The 18,045-nt window shown below is 62.3% G+C and overlaps 1 protein-coding gene across 4 annotated transcripts in view; it reads left to right on the top strand.

The window, feature by feature from the left end:
* The window catches only part of RBFOX3 (RNA binding fox-1 homolog 3), a 391,647-nt gene that overhangs the window by 63,154 nt on the left and 310,448 nt on the right, over positions 1–18,045 (top strand). The window contains exon 1 of one of the 4 annotated variants that reach the window (XM_045986474.1): positions 3,997–4,056. The exons of the other annotated variants lie outside the window; for them this stretch is intronic. The gene's annotated coding sequence lies outside the window, so the exon portion shown is untranslated. Of the gene's footprint in view, positions 1–3,996; positions 4,057–18,045 lie in introns of those variants that run through there. 4 annotated transcript variants of the gene reach the window in all.

Raw genomic sequence — 18,045 nt, 5'->3', positions numbered from 1 at the left:
GGTGCCGAGCTGTGGCTGAAGGCACTGCCGGGGGGCTGCACTCCCCTGCTCCCCTGCTCCGAGGGCCACGTGATTGTCTCTTTCTGAGGGACCGTGGGCGGCCGTGATGCCTTTCACTTCCGGGGCAGGGGTTGGGTGAGGGGTGGGGTGCAGCCCTGCGCCTGGCGGTAGCTGAAGGATGCTGGGAGCCACAAGACGCCAGAGCCCCGGCCTGGAGGCAGCCGTGGCCTCAGTTCCTGTGTGAGGCCGGCCTTCGAGCGTGGCCACCTTGATGGCCATGAGGTGCGAAGGCTGGTGTTTCAGCAGCTGCGGTGTCCTAATGAGTCCGCCACTCCTTGGGCTTCTCTTTCAGCTGTAGGTCAGCAAAGTCCGTCCTGAGTGGGGCACAGACCCGGTGTTTTACCAGTTATCTCAAGAGATTGTGTCGAAAATCTAAGTAAAAATGAATCTTTACCTCTTGATTCGAAATTTATACACTCAGGGTGTGTACTCAGACAGGAGATTCGCATTATAAAAATCCAAGCTTGGAAAATCGATAATGATTGAGATGATGATGCGCTTCCCACAGAAGCCCAGCCAAGTGCCTCTAGACACGAAGCTGCCGGCAGACACGAGAGCTTCTCAGCTGACACACGTGTGACGCGAGGCACGGCAGAGGCGCGGGTGGTCGTGTCCTGTTGGTGAGGGAGTGCGGCTGAGCTCCACGGGGCAGGGCCCTCCGGCAAGGCTGGGGTCGCAGTGCTAGAGATGAGGACAGAGGTCTCATTCCCTTTCTGGTCAGCTTGTCTGGAACTTGGCGAATCTGAGGCAGCATGACCTGGGGCCGTGGAGCGGCGTGGGGGTCCCGGTGTCCCAGCTCCCTGGGTAGGCGGTGGCCCAGCAGCTCCTGCCACCCGACACCCCGGCCTCAGCTCTGTGGCTGCGTCGTCCACCGGAGGGCGATCTAGTCCCCGCCAGGGACATCTGGCAGTGCCCGGAGACATATTCAGTGGTTGCGGCTTAGGGGATGGTGGTGGCACTCTGGCATCTCGAGGGCAGAGGTCAGGGATGCTCCCCCTCATGGTGCCCAGGACAGGCCCTGCCTTAGGACGTGATGGACCCCCAAATGTCCAGCGTGCCGAGGTTGAGAAACCCTGACTTGCAGGGGCGCCCGGTGGGGTGGACGAGGCCCTTTCCGTGCTTAGCCACCAGGAGACCATTCCTGAGGCCCCGTGGCAGGCACTAGTGTGATGGTGAACGGCGGGCAGGAATCCTGGTCATCCCCGTCTGCGTAGACCCTGAGCACGTGGCGCCTGGGGGTGTTGTGTGGGGGGCTCTCTGCTCTGAGGCACCAGGCCAACTGGGGCTGCCCTCACACAGCTCCCCCCGCAGAGGCGGTCGCCTCCAGAACCCCTGCACACCGCTGGGGCTGGGAAGCGGCTTTCCCCAGCAGAAGTGGATGTCTGGGGAGGGGCTGTGGCTGCGCATTTCTGGGATGTCACCCCGTGGAAATCCAGGGCAGGCCCCCGGGCTGGCCCTGAGAGCGGAGGTGTTTCGTTGTCGTGTCTGGGAGGCTGGGGCGCAGGGTTCGGGGAAGGGGAGGCTGCATCCGATTCGTGCCGGCCTCATGCCGAGACCGGCTGTAAATCCTGGTTCTAGGGAGCTGGCTTGGAACCCACGGTTTGTCTGCCGTGTGTGGACAAACCTGCCCGAACGTCGCTGTACGCAGTCCTTTCTGTCACAGCCCCTTTTCTCCGGATGGAGAGCAGAACCGTTGTGTCAGCCCAGAACTGGGATCCTGAGTCCCCCTCCCCGGAAAAGGGGTGGAAGGCCCCCGATCACGGAATGGGGGTCTGGAGATCATTCAGTCCAACTCCCCGGCTTAACGGTGGGGAAACCGAGGCCCAGAAGGGAAAAGCATCAAGGGGAGGTCAGAAGAGCAGGACTCAAGTCCTAGCCTTTTGTCCCCCAGGACAGTGCCTCTGTGCCCAAGGGGTGCAGCCCTGTGACCCCTCACATGTGCCTGGCTGTTTGTTCGGTGGCCCTGAGGCCAGGGGGAATGGAAGTTGGAGCTGTGGAGAACGTGGGAGCCGAGCGGCGCGGATGCTGGCCTTGCGTTGTCCCTTCCCAGACGAAGGGCGGTCCGCAAGCAGCTCGGGCTCGGACGGCCTGACCCGGATCACGCGCCTTTCCTCAGTCATGTTTGATCTGCGTGCTGTCCAGGCCCCACTGGCAGGCCGCTGTCTCCTCCCCGGTCATGCTCCCGGCATCTGGGCCTCGGCCCGGGGCTCAGCGGCTCCCGATCGAATGAGTGAATGCTTTCCTTGGTCACCCCTCTCATCAGCTCTTGGGGACACTGGACTCTGGAGAGACCAAGTCAGTGATGAGAACATCGACCTCTTGCCAAAATGTAATGGACTGAGTGTGACCAACCCCCAGTTCTTACGGTGCGGTCATAACCCCAGGGTGATGGTATTGGGAGGTGAGAGGTCACCTCCCAGTGGGGCTCGTGTCCTTATGAAAGGGACCCCGGAGAGCTCCCTTGCCACTCCACCCCCGTGAGGACTCAGCGAGAACAGGGCCTGCGGTGCACTCTGCCGGAGCCGGTGAACACGCGGGACCCCAGCGGGGTCTGGGGTGCCTGGTGGGGTCCCGCGTGTTCACCGGCTCCGGCAGAGTGCTTGACTTCCTGTCATGCTTGAACACATTTAAACTTACAGAAAATTGGGGCAAAATACACCTATAACAGGAAACTTACTCTGTCCACCGTTGCCAGAGCACAGTTCAGTGGCCTCAAGGACATTTGCGTCGCCGTGCGACCATCACGCCCAGAACGTTGTCGTCGTCCCAAGCTGCGACTCTGTTCCCCATTAAACACCAGCTCCGCATCCCCTCCCCCGGCCCCCAACACCCCCCATCCTCCTTCCTGTCTCTCTGAATCTGACGACTCTAAGGGCCTCGTGTAAGTGGCCTCCTAGAGTGTTTGTCCCTTTGAGCCCAGCTGACGTCCCTCAGCATCGCGTCCTCGAGGCCCGCCTGCGCTGGAGCGCGTCAGAACTCTGTTCAGGGCTGGTACCGTCCGTTGTTGGCGCCTCCTTTCCCCGTCAGCGGACACAGCCCTCTTCCTCCTCTCGGCCGCCGGGAGTAATGCTGCTGCGACCCGGAACGTGAAGGTCTCGAGACCCGACTGCGGTTATTTTGGGTCTCTACCCCGGGGTGCAAGTGCCGGATGAAACACTTGCTCTTTCTGTCACGATCTGTTACTTCCGTGTCTGGACATCGGTTCCTGCAGGATGTGGGGGACACAAAGATAGGACGCCGCTCTGCCCCCGCATTCCCACAGCCCCGGAGGGGTGAAGCTGCTGGCCATGGGTGTCTCTCCTCGGTCCCCTCCAACATCCGAGTCTGGGTTCCCCCTCTGTCGGCGAGACGCGTGCAGCGGGAAGTCTCCGGTGCTGACGTCCCAGCTTCCCCGGGTGGGGGGGCTCGAGGAACACAGTCGCACCGGGAACGAGCGAGAGCAGGTGGCCACGCAGCCTTGTTCTTCCTGCCCTTCCCACCCCGTCACTGGCTCACACGTTCTCTGAGCACCTTCCTCAGTCACTTCTGGGGGGCGGGGCAGGGGCGCGGAACTGTGTTAGAGACTTGGCCTCAAGCAGCTCAGCGTTTAATGAGAGAGAACACGCGTGCCCAGGAAGTAATGCCTGGGGGATGCTGGCAGGGGCTGGGGTGCCCCGAGGGGAGCTGGGGAGCTGCCGTGAGCCGGGGCTTCTGGGAGTATGTGGGCCCTGGCTGTGTGAGCAGGGCTCGTCCGAGATCCTTCTCAGGACCGAGGGGCCGGTCACTCAGGAAGCTTGTTACATAACGTGCCCCTCTCTTTGGACAGACTCCAACCGATGGTGCTCTCTTGCCTGTAGCTGGGCTCCAGCATCCCCGAGGCGAACCCCAGAGCCTCTCGGGCAGGTGGGGTGCGTGTGTGCGTGTGTCTGGGTGGGAGGACCTGACTTCGAGATGACAGAGGAGCTCTTACGGCGCCGGAAGGCATCCTGAGAGCAGCTGGGGGCAGACGGAGAAAAGGTAACTTGTGGGGTGTCTCAGCCAGCGCCGGCCGCTGCAGGGGGAGCACCAGAGATGGGGCAGCTTAGACACTGAGCGCTGATTTCTCGCGGTGCTGGGAAGTCCAAGGTCAAGGTGTTTGCAGATTCGGTGTCTGGGGACGGCCCTCTGCCTGGTGCGCAGGCTTCTTGCTGTGTCCTCCCTGGCAGAGAGACGCCATCTCTTCCTCTGTGGGCACTGACCCTGTCGTGTGGGTTCCCCCTCAGGACCCGGTCATCCCCCAAGGCCCCAGCGGCAGGAACGCGTGAATCTGGGGGGACACACACATTCAGTTCATAGCAGGTGGCCCGACAGGGCTTCTCGCCCTGATGTCGGCTCACGGAGTCAGGAACTCGTGGCCAGGAGGAGTGGCTGCTGAGGAGGGAGAGACCCTTTACGCTCTCGGGTGCAGGGCTGGGCTGCACGGCGCCTCTGAGGTCAGGATGGTTTCCAGACAGGTGTTGGGAGTGTGGACAGGAGTGCAGGGTCTCAGACACTTGCCAGCATCAGGGAGACACACGTGTTAGGAGTCTTTTACATATCCGCATTCCGTTTCTGGGGCCGGCCTCCCCTGTGTCCTGGGCCGACCCCTCCCTCACCTCCATGACTGAGGTTGGGGCTCTGGCGGTGGGGAGAGAAGCGGGAGGGCTACCAGCCCTGCTCCTGGTGAGGTCACATCCCGCGGGCGCTCGGACGTCGACTTCACTGTGAAGGGCATTTGTTCGGCTGTACAATTAAAGGTTAAACTATACTGGATTTTTAATGACCAGAAATCATTCACTTATTTATATTAGTGGAGGAGTAAATGGAGGATCACAGACCTAGAGTTCCGGTAGGGCTGTGTAGAAACACTCGCTGCTCAAGGTGTTCTTTGTTTGGTGGGTTCTGCTGGTGTGTGATGAATTATAAAATGGGGGGTGCCCAGGCATCCTGTCATCGCGCTTCAGGAAATAACGGAGCATGGGAGTTGCTAAAAATGCCCCGTCGGAGGGCGCTTGTGTCTGCAGGTGGTGCGCAAGTCCTGAGGCCGCGCAGGACAGCGGTTAGGCAGCTGCGGAACGGTGCTGTCGCCGAGAATGACACATGCGCTGGTAGTCTGCTTCCATGGGGTCATGTCTGGAAACAGGACCACATTGCTGCCACGTCATGGGAAATGGGTTCCCAGCAATCGCGAACGCAGGTCGGCGGTGGGAGAACTGGGACCCCTCTGCTCGGAGTGGCTGCTGCGGTCGGCATGCCCAGAGCCGAGGAGCCAAGGGCTGTAGGGCAGGTCTGCCGGTAGAGGAAGGGGCATGGAACAGGACGCCTGCTGGCCGCCCGCCAGGAGCCTCCGCGCTGCCTCTCCCTGGGGGAGAGTGTGGGTGGCGATGCCTGGTCTAGTTGGTGGATTCCCGGCTGCAGGGCCCTGGCCCAGCCTCACGGCCTCTGGTGGCTTTCCTGTTTGCTAATGGAGGGGGGTAGGTGGTCTCCAGGTACGGTCTGGCTCTGGGAATCTTGGGTTCTAGGCAGAAGGGCTGAGCTGACTTGTTTGTCTGCCATTTGGGGAATTGGCCCTTGACCTCCACCCCGGACAGCCGGCTGCCCTGCGGTGCCGTGCGGTTACTTCAGCCGGCCCTGGCCCCGGGCTCCCTGCTGTCTGCAGGGCACAGGGGAAGGCCCTGAGCATGTGTGTGCGCGCACGTGTGTATCTGTGTGTGTGCCTGTGTGTGCACACATGCCTGCACGTGTGTCTGGACGCGTGTGCACACACGGCGTTGGTGTATTGCGTGTGCACACGTACACGTGTGAGCGTGTGTGCCTGCACCAATGGGTGTGGAAGAGTCGGGGTGAGCAGCGGGCCCCTGGCTGGACCTGCTGCGAAGGGGCGAGCTGAGTGTGATTTGAGCGCCGCCCTCTCTGTGGGTCCGGAGACCCTGCCCGCATGAGCACGGAGGCTCCGGCCATCATCAGACAGCCTGGAAGAGGCTGGCTGCTGGCTGGCATCTGGGGCGGTGAGGTCAGCGCAGAGAGGGTTTGAGTTTGTGTTCCTGGTTCCTGCCACGAGCACTTGGGGTGGGGGGGGTTTCTTTGCTCTGGCCTGAGGCTGCTCCCTGTCTCAGCCCAACACGCTCCTTTTCACCCCCACTGCTGTCCGGGAGACAGAAGCTCTGGGCAGCTGCTCTGCTCCCCCAGTCCCTGGCTGGTAGGAACCAGCCACGGTGTCCATGCTCACTCGGCCTGCGCAGGGCAGAGCCTACTTGTCCTGGTGGACCCACCGCCCGGTGAGCCCCTCTCCTGGGGGCAGAAGTGAGAATGAAGGCCCGGGTGGGGACAGCATCCAAACCTGCGTCCCACGGGCCTGCACGTTCTTGGATAGCTCCCTGACTGTCGGCCTCATTTTCCTCAATTGCATGGGGGAGTCATCGTCTTCTTAAAAAATTATTTTATATATTTACCTGAGAGAGAGCACGAGTGGGGGTCAGAGGGAGAGGGAGAAGCAGACTCCCCAGTGAGCAGGGAGCCCGACATGGGGCTTATTCCCAGGACCTCGGATTCATGATCTGAGCTGAAGGAAGATGCTTCACCACCCAAGCCACCCAGGCGCCCCACAGGAGGGTCTTCCAATATGCCCTGGGCCCCCCTGCCATTCAGGGCCCCACGAGACCACCCGCAGTCTCCCTCATTGCTAGAAGGACTCAGAGCTCAGCAAAGCCCTGCACTCCCAGGAGGACAGTCCATTACAGAGGAAGGACACAGGCAGAAATCAGCAGAGGGAGGAGGTGCGTGGGGCTGGGGCCAGGGCCAGAGAGACCAGGGCCAGGAGTCCTCTCCCCGTGGAGCTGCGTGGACGGGGCTCAGCTCTCCCAGAACGACAGCAAGAATGTGCACAGAGTGCTGCTGATCACGGCCGCGTACCTGAGCCTTGGCGCTCGTCTTTCCTGGGTCTCAGGCAGCACCGACGCACGTGTGGCTGACCTCAGCGTGCAGCCCACGGCCCCCAGGTCAACGAAGACGCTCTGTGTGGACAGGCCCGCCCCCGGACAGGACCTCCCAGGAGCCTTGACCAGACCTTTATTTCCTGTACAAGGTTTGTGCTGTCCTGCACACGCTCCAGTGTGATTCTGACCACACAGACAGGAGAGGTAAAGAGGAAGCCGATCCAGGGGAGAGACGGCCGCCCCTCTCTCCTGAGCACAGGGTGGGGAGGGTGTGTGCAGGGATGACAGCTGGTGCAGGAGAAGGGGCTGAGCCCCAGAGCACGGGCCCCTCTCCGTCCCTTCCGTTCTGTGAGGGGCTCTGTTCCCTGGGCCTGACTCTGGGCTGACTGGGCGGTGAAGTCAGGCCTGTGATGGAGTCGTGTGTAGTTGCAGGAGACTGCTGGACACGCCTTTTCTTGCCCGTCACCTGGCTCGCCTCCCCTGCTTTTCTTTCTCCTTCCGGCCGTCTGTCCCCTGGCACCTGCCTGCGAGCATGGCGGGAGGCCTCTGTGCAGTGAGCGAGCCCTGGGGCGGCAGTGGGGTGCCTGGGCTCCCAGGGACAGCCCCATCTGCCCAGAGGGCTCTCTGCCCTTCAGGAAAGGAGTGGAGTAGAAGTGGCCTTCGCTCCTTCCTTTTTCATGCCAAGTTCAAAGCTCAGCCCCGCCCCCCCATTTCCAAGCTGCTTGGTTAGGAAAATCTGTTGTGGGGGTGGTGCCTGTGGGGGACCTGCCGGCACTGGGCTTCTCTGGCTCGTCCCGGCACAGCACCCTGAAACGCCTCTCCCAAGGCCGGCTCCCTCCTCCCCCGTGCGTCTATCCTTTGCCCCGGCCGCCCCGGGCCTCCCTTCATTCCATTTGTGCAGTCTCTACCCTGCGACGATGGGAAAATGATTTTCCAGTTTGTTTCTCTTGAAAGCAGGGAACCAGGAGCGTGACTCACCGGGCCTGGTGCCAGCCGCGTGGCTGCTCTGCTCTGTGCTTTCCGATGCTCTCCTGTCCTTTCCTCACTGGATCCTCGCCACGGCGAGGGGGCGGGTGGGGGGGGAGCGGGCAGGCCATGTCGCCCGCAGCTCCTGCCGTGGGGAGACTGAGGCCTTCCTTGTTCTTCCTTCATTCAGGGAAGGAAGGTCATCCTTCCAGCAGCTTGTCCTCTGAGCCCTGCCCTTCCACTGTCGGGAGAAAAGGTGAAAACCGAGCCAGCTCCCCCGCACACCACCAGTCCCGAGCCCTCCCGCACTCCAGGGACCCTTCCGCTGCATTTCTCGGCCCGGGTGTGAACCACACGGATGGGCCTCTGTCCACAGGAAGGGGACCTTGGTCCGGCCAGGCTGGGGGCTTCAGGCAGGCGCCCCCTCTTTCCCTGGCCTCCCCCGTCTCACCAACAGCCTCACCTCTAAATTCTCCGGCTGCTGTAAGAGGTTTTATACAGTCCGCTGGTGCCTTTAACGAGTGATAGATCACTTTCATTGCTTTGCCTTGTGATTAATTTCCCATAATAGTCCTCTCTAACGCCAAGGCAAGAGGAGGAGAGAGAGAAAAAACCTACATGATCCACTTTGTGCTCGGAGTATAAATGAATTAGGTTTAATTTCTGTTTAATTGTTTCCGTAGCTCAACCTCCGCTGACTTCACAGGGTAATTTATTTTGCAGTCTTGGGGAAAAGGAGGCGGGCGGGAGGGGGAAACAGAGGCCGCAGCCGAGTGGGCTGCCCGTGGACACTGTTTAATTACACCTGATAGCCTCATCTCCTTGTAATTATTGGAGGCTCCTTGGGTTTCCCGGCGGCCTACCGTCCGCACCAGGGATCAATTCGCGGCCAGACCTCAGGCCAGCTGCTCCCAGGACGGCCAGGCATCTGCAGGGAGCGTGGCGTCGAGACTGGAACAGCACAAACAGCTCCTCAAGTGTCCGGCGGACAGGAAGGCCGGACCGTCGTACCGTTAGGCGTGGAAGTTTCCCGATGTCACTGTTACGCTGAGCAACCGGCCAGGCCCCCACCACACTAGCGCAGCCACTCTTGCCCGCACTCCCTCCTCGGAGCCGCGGGGTGTAGCCGGCAGTGGGGCGGCCTGCCCTCTCTGGAAGATGGTTCTGAGGCTCGTGTAGCCGCCGGCACATCCGCCAGGGCATCCTGCGTCCACCGTTCCCGTCTCCAATGTGGTTATTGTGGCAAATGCGCGGGGCCTGAAATCGACCACATTAGGCGGTTCCGGCCGTCCGCGTCAGGGTGCGTCGCATTTTCACACGTTGTGCGGCCGCCACCGTCTGTTTCCAGAGCTCGTTCGTCTTCCCAGACGGAGACTCTGTCCCCGTTAACCTCTGTAACCCTTAACCCCGTTAACCAGGGCCCCCACTGGCCCTCCCCTGGCGCCTGGCACCCCCACTCTACTTCCTGTCCGTGACGTCGACGACGTACATGTGGTGGACTGTGGACTGTGTTTGTCCTTGCGTGGCTGGCTCATCCCGTCAGGCGTCCCGGCCTCCACACGCACCCACGCCGTCGCAGCAGCGGCACTCTGCTCCCGTTGAGGGCGGACTGGTACTCCGCTGACAGTGCGGGTGCCCACGCTTGGTTTGTCCTGCCGTGGACACGGGTGATGCTGGTGGATGCTGGTTGTTCCAGGGTGTTTCCTGAGAATGCATTTGGTGGGATCTGGGGTCTGTGGCCCTGGGTAGTGGGTCTAAGTGTCCCACCCACGTCTCCTGAGCCTCTCCGTGGATGGCCTCCAACTTCCGGGCTCGCCCAGAGCCGTGGCTGCCCCCGGCGTTCTGAACCAGCGGCCCCACTTCCTGGGCGCGAACACTCATGATGCTGCTCTTCGGAGCCGGTTTCATTCTTTAGTCCTCACGGTGGACCCACAAAGACAGGATAGCGTCTCCGTTTATAGGAAACTGAGGTCAGTGAAGATGGGGGATCTGGTCAGCGTCCCTCTGGAAGGGTCAGTGCCCTGAGCCCACGTCTTCTGGATCCAAGAGCCTGTTGTGTTTCTCTTGTCCAGCACCGCCTGGGTATCAGAATCAGGAAACCCGCCATGCCCGGAAACCTCTGTGTAGCCCCGGACGCTGCTCGGCGACACTCCACTCACCCAGATCCCAGGGCATCTGGCCGGAGCTATGGTGCCGTCGGAGGCACGGTGGGTGTCCCTCCCTGCTCCGGGGCTCTCAGTGGGGTCTGGCAGCCGTAGCGGGGCCCGGAAAGGGACTGGTCACTCCGATAATAGGTCACTGCCTCTGTATTTCAACATCTGTTGTCCTAGACCAAGGTACGAGCTTATGAGGAGCAGAGACCTGTCCCATCCGTGCCCCCGGCCCGGGCCCAGAGGAGAAGTTTCCGAGGTGCTGCAGACCAGAGGCGAGGGGAGTGCGTGGGTCTTGCTGCCTGTCACTCGGTGCCATTACCACGGAATGTGGAGGAAGCCGGGCAGGCCTTGGTGTTGGGTCTGGGTCTGCAGCCCCTACACTTACTGGGGCGTTAGGTGAAGGGGGGCAGAGAGGGGAGGCCACGGGTGGGAGGCAGGCTTAGCTGCACCGAGAGGCCTCCCCGCAGTTCCTAACGAGGATGACCACATCCCGTCCCTCATGAACGATGCCTCTCAAAGGCCCGCCGCAGGGGGACTGTCCTCCGGGCGTGGCCATTTCTCTCTTCACTGTCGTCCCCACTGTGTGTGCCCACAGTTGAGACGGCTCAAGGGGACACCTCATGGGCTGCACGTGGGGAAGCAGGACAGAGATACACAGGGAGAGGGCGAGCTGTGTGCCCCTGTGCCCGGGAGTGGGGCTTCGGGGGCACAAGGGAGGGTGGGGGCTGGGGAAGGGGTAGTATGGCTAGCGAGCCTGCTTTTCCTCAATCCAGGGCCTCTCCCTCCTCGCTTTGTCTCTCAGACCCTGCGGGGATGGCAGTGTTCCTGGCAATGGAAATAGTTCATTTTTCTTCATTTGTTGTGTTGAGCGTTGGCCGTGTCCAGGGAACGCTGGCTGGCCAGAGTTCGCTCACTCTGTTGTCCTAGGAAATGTTCTTGGCTGTGGGCACATGGGACTCTGGGCTCATGGCTGGTCCAGGGCAGGAGACCTCGGCTTTGTTCCCAGATGGGTGCCTCTCTGAAACCTGGGTTTCTGGAAGGAGCCCCTGCAACGTGTGTGTAGCTGGGTGACGGCTTCCCGGTCTCTGAAGCAGGGCAGTTCTAGAATCTACCTGGGGGGCCAGCGGGAGGGCGAGTGGTCGCTGAGTGTGCTGTGTGCGGGCTGGTCTGGGGTCTCCTGGGTGACAGTCTTGATGTCCCTGCCTTGGTGGCTTGTGCCCTTGGGAAGGCTGGGCTGAGCTGGCCTCCAGGCTCCTGGATGTGGGGCCTCAGGGTGGTGAGCAGATCCCGACAGCCTCCGAGGGCTTCCCCGGCCTGGTTCAAGTTGGAGGTGGAGGAAGCATGTGCGGGGAGTGGAGGGCCCCTCCCCACACTCTCAGGGAGGACCCTGATTGGTCCGGCTGAGGTCCCAGGCCCACCTGTGGACCAGTCACGGTGCCGTAAGGATTGGAGGGCCGTTGGGGTAGGAAGGAAGAAGCAGGGGGAGTTGGTGCTAGAGGCAGATGGGTAGGCACAGCAGACGAGCCGCAGGGGACCATGGGAGCAGGCACCCTGGAAGACAGAAGAAAGCCCCCCTGCGGGAAGGGCAGTGGACGCTGGCCCCGTGGAGGTCTGCCAGGTGGTGGGCACGTGTGTCATGTGCCTTCTGTGAGGTGGGAAAGCCTCTCCTTCCCACCGACAGCGGCAGACACTGAACCGGGGGAACACGGTGTGGCTCATCCGCCTGCCTGCGGTCACATGGCTGGTGGGCTGGTGGGCTGTGAACCAGAGGCCCAGTCCCGGACTCCCCTGCTGGTGTGGTCTCCCTGTGCCGGCAAGGGCGTGGCCGTGGCAGCGGTGTCCAGTGGTCACGAGTGTCCAGGTGCTGCTCCCTGGCGGTGGCAGCGATGCCCACAGCCGTGGCACATGCTCCCCAGCTGGGGTCACGTCTTCCCTCCCCCGCCCCCTGCCCCCATCCCATGTGGGCAGACCTGGGGTCTCACGGGGGCCTCCCAGGGCGGGCCTCGCCCCCAGAGCCCTGGCGCCGTTCCCATTCCATGTGTGTCTTCCTCTGCAAGGCCAGGAGCCTCTCCGGCCAGACGTCGCCCCCAGATTGTCCTGGCTCCCAGCCCCCAACACAGGGTGGCTGGATACCTGAGCGGTAGCCCGTCATACTGTGTGTCGGCCCTCGACGCGCACTTGCCATCCTATCGGGCGGGGGAGCCCCGTGTACCTGCAGACACCCCCACCCCCGTGTGTGCTCAGGGAAGGACACACTCCAGCTCCAGGCTCCTCTGCTCCCTCTGCCGCTGGAGCAGTGTTCTCTGTTGGACCTCGCACCCTTGCGTGGACGCTGCCGGTCCTGGCGGGAGCCTTCACCGATGAGCAGGGGTGCAAGTGTTTCCCAGGGTGGGGGAGGTCAGAGGCCGCCACCGATTCCATGTGCTTTGGCGAAGGGGCTGAGCTGTGGCTCCTCACACACACGCCCCATCTCGACTTGCCGGCCTCTGCCTCTCCCTCTCCTTGAGGAGTCACTGCCCAGGGGCCCGCTCCGGCCTGGGGGAGGTAGAGGGAAGCCTGCCCCTCCCCTGGGGCTCGCAGGTGCTCTGCCTGAGGTCCCGGCCCCCCTCTCCTCCCCTGTGCCTGGCCAGCCCGTTAACTGCCGAGAGGAAGAAGCTCGGTGACAGATGCCAGGGAAACGTCCCCACTGTGGTCCCTTCCATTAATCACGGGTCACCGGGGCACCAGGCCCTGTTTAAGACGCACCGGTGGTTCGAGGTGAGCGCCGGCACACCCAGCCTCCCTGTTACTCTGCTCCTCCGAGACAGGCTACCGGCCTGCTAATCACTTGCTGTAATTACAGCCCAACTTTGCACGGGGAATGCTAATTGATGCTCTGATGGAGGGGCTGTGCGCACACGGTGTCCTTCTCCTGTGGCCCCCAAATGCCAAGGTCGTGAGATTTGGCGGGGCTGATGGCGCATAGAAATGAGCACGGAGGGTGGGGTGGCCGGCTGCCAGCCGCGGCCACGTGTCTTACCCCTGCCACGCGTGCTGCTGGCATATGCCAGACCAGGGTGGGCCACAGTCTGGAGTGAGGGCCAGGGCTCGGCGGGCTGGGGCTCCCGGGTTCGGAGCTGAGCCCTCCAGGAGCCGGTGGGGAGGACCTCCTGGCTGCCTATGGGACAGCCGTGGTCATTCTGCCCATGGGACAGGCTTGGTGGCTTTCCTGTGTACCCCTGTCCACACCAGACAGTTCTGTTCTGGGTACCCCTGGAGACTGGGCTGGCTGGTGCAGCCTCTGGCTGTCCCAAGCTGTGCACGGCCACTGTAGCCGCCACTTGGGGACTGCAGGCAACTTTATGGATGCTCCTTCCATGGACGCCTGCCATCAGCGTTGCTTTCCTCCCACTGTAAAAGCAGTATGTGCTGGTGGGCATCTGGCCAGGCCTCCTGGGCTCAGGCTTTCATGCCCCATGGTAGGATGGGAAGGATTTTGCTGATTCCCTAGTGCAGTGCTCATCTGGACAGTGGGAACAACAGGCTCAGAGAGGGACCGAGAGGTTAGCTGGGGGTCCCTGGGCTGGTGGAAAGTCCTTCTGGGACCAGGCGCCTGCTTCTGCCTGGGACCCTCTCCACACTGCCTGGAGCCGTCTACTCCCTTGGATGCTGGCTCGAGTGGTTGTGCAGAGCCTGGAGGGATGAGCCGGCTGACAGGGCCAGCCCCTGGGCTCCTGCCAACCCCGTGGTGTGGATGAGCCCCACCAGGCCTGTTGGTGACATGCCACCCTGCCCAGGGCACCCCTTACTGTAAGGGAAGCTAGAAGCTTGTTGGGCAGGGAGCCAGGGTTGCAATGACAGAAACATCCTCATAATCTGCATGTGGCCCTTCAGGGTCACAGGGGCCTGTGGACAGACAGGGGAGTGGCAGGAGGGGCTAGAAAGGCCTGCCTCATCCCTGTCCCCAGCTGACCTCTGCAGGTGCTGTGTGTCCTGTGTGGGCTGCCCATGCAACAACCAGAGGGGTCTGACCCTGTCCTCCCCTACACCACCGTGTTGACATCCTTCGTCCTTGTTCTGTGTCCGGTTTTGCAGGACCCTTTACCCCTCTCCCCAGAGGTGACCTCTGAGATATCTGGCGTGCAGGTCGGGTGTCACTGGAGACCCAGCCAGGTGCTCTTAAAGTCACTGCCTGCTTCCTGGGGTTCTGGGTAAGTTGGCCTGGGAAAGCCCAGGCAAAGGTGGATTTCGGGGCACCCCAGGTGTCTCAGGGACCCTGGAGCTGAGAAGGTGCCCCGAGGCTGCTGCCGAAGGTTGAAATCTGGGGTGCCCAGGGAAAGTGAAGGACTCCAGCGTGTCGCTGTCGGAGTGGGAATTGCTAAAAGCCACTGCCACTCTCACTGTGCGACCCCGCCCACTGCGGTGGCCCTGCTGCAGTAGGCCTTCCGGGGGACTGGCCAGGCCAGGGCAGGGGTGCCCACCTCCACCCCAGCACCGTCATTAAAACCCAGAGCCAGAGTGGTGCCGGGAGGCCTGCGGAGCACTGCTGCGGGGTTACTGCAGAGAGGAGCGGGGAACAGAGGGAAGGAGGGAGCTGAGGAGAATAACAAAAAGGGGAGAATAACAAAAAGGGAGCCGCTGGAGGACTGGAGGGCCGGAGCCACCACCCCTCCCAACCAGAGACAGATCAGCCCCTCCCAACCAGACACAGAGCCCCCCCCCAACCAGACACAGACCCAGACCCCTCCCAACCAGAGGCAGAGCCCCCCCACTCCCAACCAAGGGCAGCATCAACTACTGCCATCCCAAAGGGCCAAAGGGCAGGCAGGGGGGTTCGGGGCAATGCTGGGCAGCTCAGGACACCCCTAAGCCCCCAGCTTTAGCCCCAAGGTGGGAACTTCATGGAGAGATGTGACAGGCCAGTGTCACTGATAACAGTGGGGGTGTCCCCATCTGTCCCAGCCTGTTGATGAGCCCACCCAGGGCCCCTTGGGCCGTGAATCCATCTTGATGGGGTGGGGGGTGGCAGACGGTACAGCCGGGGGCTGACTAGCAGGACGTCCCCCCCACCCATCCCGCAGGCTGAGGACAGGCGAATGGCAACCCTCCCATCGTCTTGTGGGGCCTGATGCGCCAGGTCCGCCAGAGCCCCATCGTGGGGGCCCCAAGGAATGGCCAAAAGTCAAGGTCCACCAGTATCAGGAGTATGGAACCCAGGCCACTCAGGCCTGTGTTGTGGGGAGGGGACCCCGAGGTGAGCCCGGGGCAGCTGCCATTTCCCACCTGAAGCTCCAGGGCACGGCATGCAGTGTGGGCGTGCGTCAGAGCTCTGACAACGGGGGCTGGGAAGGTCCGGGGCCCGTCCCCCTCCCTGCTGGTGTTCTTTGGGGCAGCACCTCGAGAAAGGGGATCTGTGAGGGGTAGAGAGTAGTGGGTGGATCTGGTGGGGCCAGCTGGTCTGAAATAATGAGGTCGTGGAAGCTATAAGGTCTGGCTCTAAACAAGAAGGGACAAGAAACAGGCAGGGCAGAGAGGTCACCTCCAGAGGCCACGGGCTGCTTCCTGATCACTCACCTCCCGCTGGCTCTGCGGGCTGGGATATTGGAGCCTGGGCTCTACTGTGGCCCGTGGCCCCTGCCAGCCAGGAGCTCAGGGTCTGGTCCCCGCCACCCCAGTACTGGCGGCAGACAGCAGCCACCCAGGGAGGGTGAGGTGACTTCTCTAATTTCTTAGGCAGCTGCTTGCCCGCCAGTGGGATAGCCCAGAATGCCACTTGGGCTCAGCCTTCACTGCAGGCCTCCTGTGAGGATGTGGCTGGTGCAAAAGCTGGAGACTTCACACCCTGTACCTCCCAGGCCCTTGGGAAGGGGTCAGCCCCCTAGCTGGGCAGCGTCAGGAATGGTCGTCTTGGGGAATGGTCACCGTGCTTCTCTACCCTCCCCTCCTGGTCCGTTTCTCCTCCATGACCCCATGCTCTCATTCTGCCAGGATTCACCAAGCTGGCAAATGGGACCCCCGTCCCTGCCCCCAGCTGCCTGACCTGTGACAGATAGGACGGGGTGAGCGCCAGGGTCGAGCTCAATGCCTCCATCCCCAGCGTGGCCTTTTTCTTACCATCTGGGGCTCAGATCTTTGGTCACTCACTGCGATGTTCTGTGGGCACTGTCGGGACATGAGGCTGACTGGCCCGTAGTTCGGGAAGTTTCGCAACACTTGGAACCCAAGGATAGGTCGGATGTGGAGGTCACCCAAGCCAGCTTCCTGCTCAGCGGGTACCTGCTTCCCACCTCTCCACAACAGATGGCCACGCAGCGGCTCCGAGCACGTTGCCGTGATTCATGACTGAGTGGCCACGGGGAGCCGAGTGGCCACGGAGAGCCCTGAACCTTCCCCACGTCTTCAGACGCATCCTGCAGTCCAGCCGGCAGGCAGCTGGTGCCTTAGGTCCTCCCACTGCTCGTGCCGCTCCTCCCACCGCTCCCTCCAGTTTCCACCCGGCGCTTGGGGTGGCGCCTTTGGCCACGGAGGGTCTGCAGGGACTTAGCGTCTGTTCCCTCGATCCTGGCCTCGGTTTCTTTCTTCCTCAAACACCTGCTTTCTCCCGGTTACCGTCACGCGTGGTCTGGGAACGTTAGAGCGTCTTCGTGTGTGTTGATGAGTGCGGCAGGGATGAGAGTTGGGGCGGGAAGCTCCGCCTCTCAGGAGGCCTGAGACCCGGCGGCCAGGGTCGGGCTGGTGTGCACGGAGACAGGGCGGGGGGCCACGTGGGGCGTGGACAGTGTCTTCTGCGTGCTCACAGCTGCAGTGACGATGACCGTGCCCAGGTGCCCCCCCCGGCCCCCCACTTCCCCTCCAGGACACCTTCGGGATGGCTCTTGCCATATAGAAAGGAACCTCTCCGTCTGGTCTTCGAAGCCTGGGTTGCAGCGGCTTCACCTTGCTGGGGCTTGGCCCGTTCTGTTGGCCTCTCCCCAAAAACTCTCTCTGGGGGCACATGGCCAGCCTTGTCACCAGGGAACGAACGTTTCTCATCCAGCACGTGGAATCAGATCTCGCCAGTCCTCACCCGTGTGTACGTGCCAACCGTACGTTGCGGGTGTCCATTGTGGCTGGTTGAGTGGCAGGGCCCCCAGAGGTGGCCAGGCCCTAATCCCTAGAGCCCGAGCGTGTGACAGCCGAGGCAGGAACACACGGTGCCCGTGAGGCTAAGGGGAGGGTCCGGAGGCGGGGAGAGCACCTCGCTATTCGGCGGGGCTGAGACGCAGTCACGAGTGTCCTTCCGAGAGGGGCAGTGAAAGACGAGATGCCGGGTGATGGCAGGGGCAGGGCTGGGAGGATGGTGGCCATGAGCCCCAGAGCACTGGAGGAGGCAGGCGGTGGACTCTCCTGGGACCCTCTGGTGGGCACGAGTGCGTCCCCCATGAAGCTGTCCTCAGGCTCCTGGCCTCCCTCGTGCTGAGCCACTCGGTCTGTGTGGTGGCCGCTCATGCCGCGTCCTAGCACAGCGCGCCTCACACATGCCGGAATCCTCCCCGACTATAAATGAGTCCATCACGGATGGCTTTCTCTGGTCTCCCTCTCTGCGTGTTGGGAATCGGGCCATGTCATACTGTAAAATCTTAAGTGACTGGGCAGTCAGACGTGCAGGTAGCTCCTGGTGGGGTGGCCGCAGGTGAGGTCCAGGGCAGGGGGGGCCTCCCACAGGCCCCAGTCCTAGGAGCTCTGTTAGCGGAAGGTACTTGGGAGCCCCGGGGGCGGGGCCCGGCCAACCACACACCTTTCTTTCTTCCTCCATGGAAGCCAGGAAGGTGGGGAGGCTGTGACGAGTCAGGAGAGCAAAGGGGCCTGCTGGATCCCACCTCTGGATGAAGGCTTTTGTGTCCCTGTCCTGCTCCAGGAGCCCCCCACTGAGCCCTGTGGCCCTGCTGCATCCCACAAGGTGAGCACCTTCTTTC

This window comes from Meles meles, chromosome 18, assembly GCF_922984935.1.
Source record: "Meles meles chromosome 18, mMelMel3.1 paternal haplotype, whole genome shotgun sequence".
NCBI lineage: Eukaryota > Metazoa > Chordata > Mammalia > Carnivora > Mustelidae > Meles > Meles meles.
Note: the sequence above shows the minus strand (reverse complement) of the source record. Positions and strands in the feature narration are given on the sequence as shown.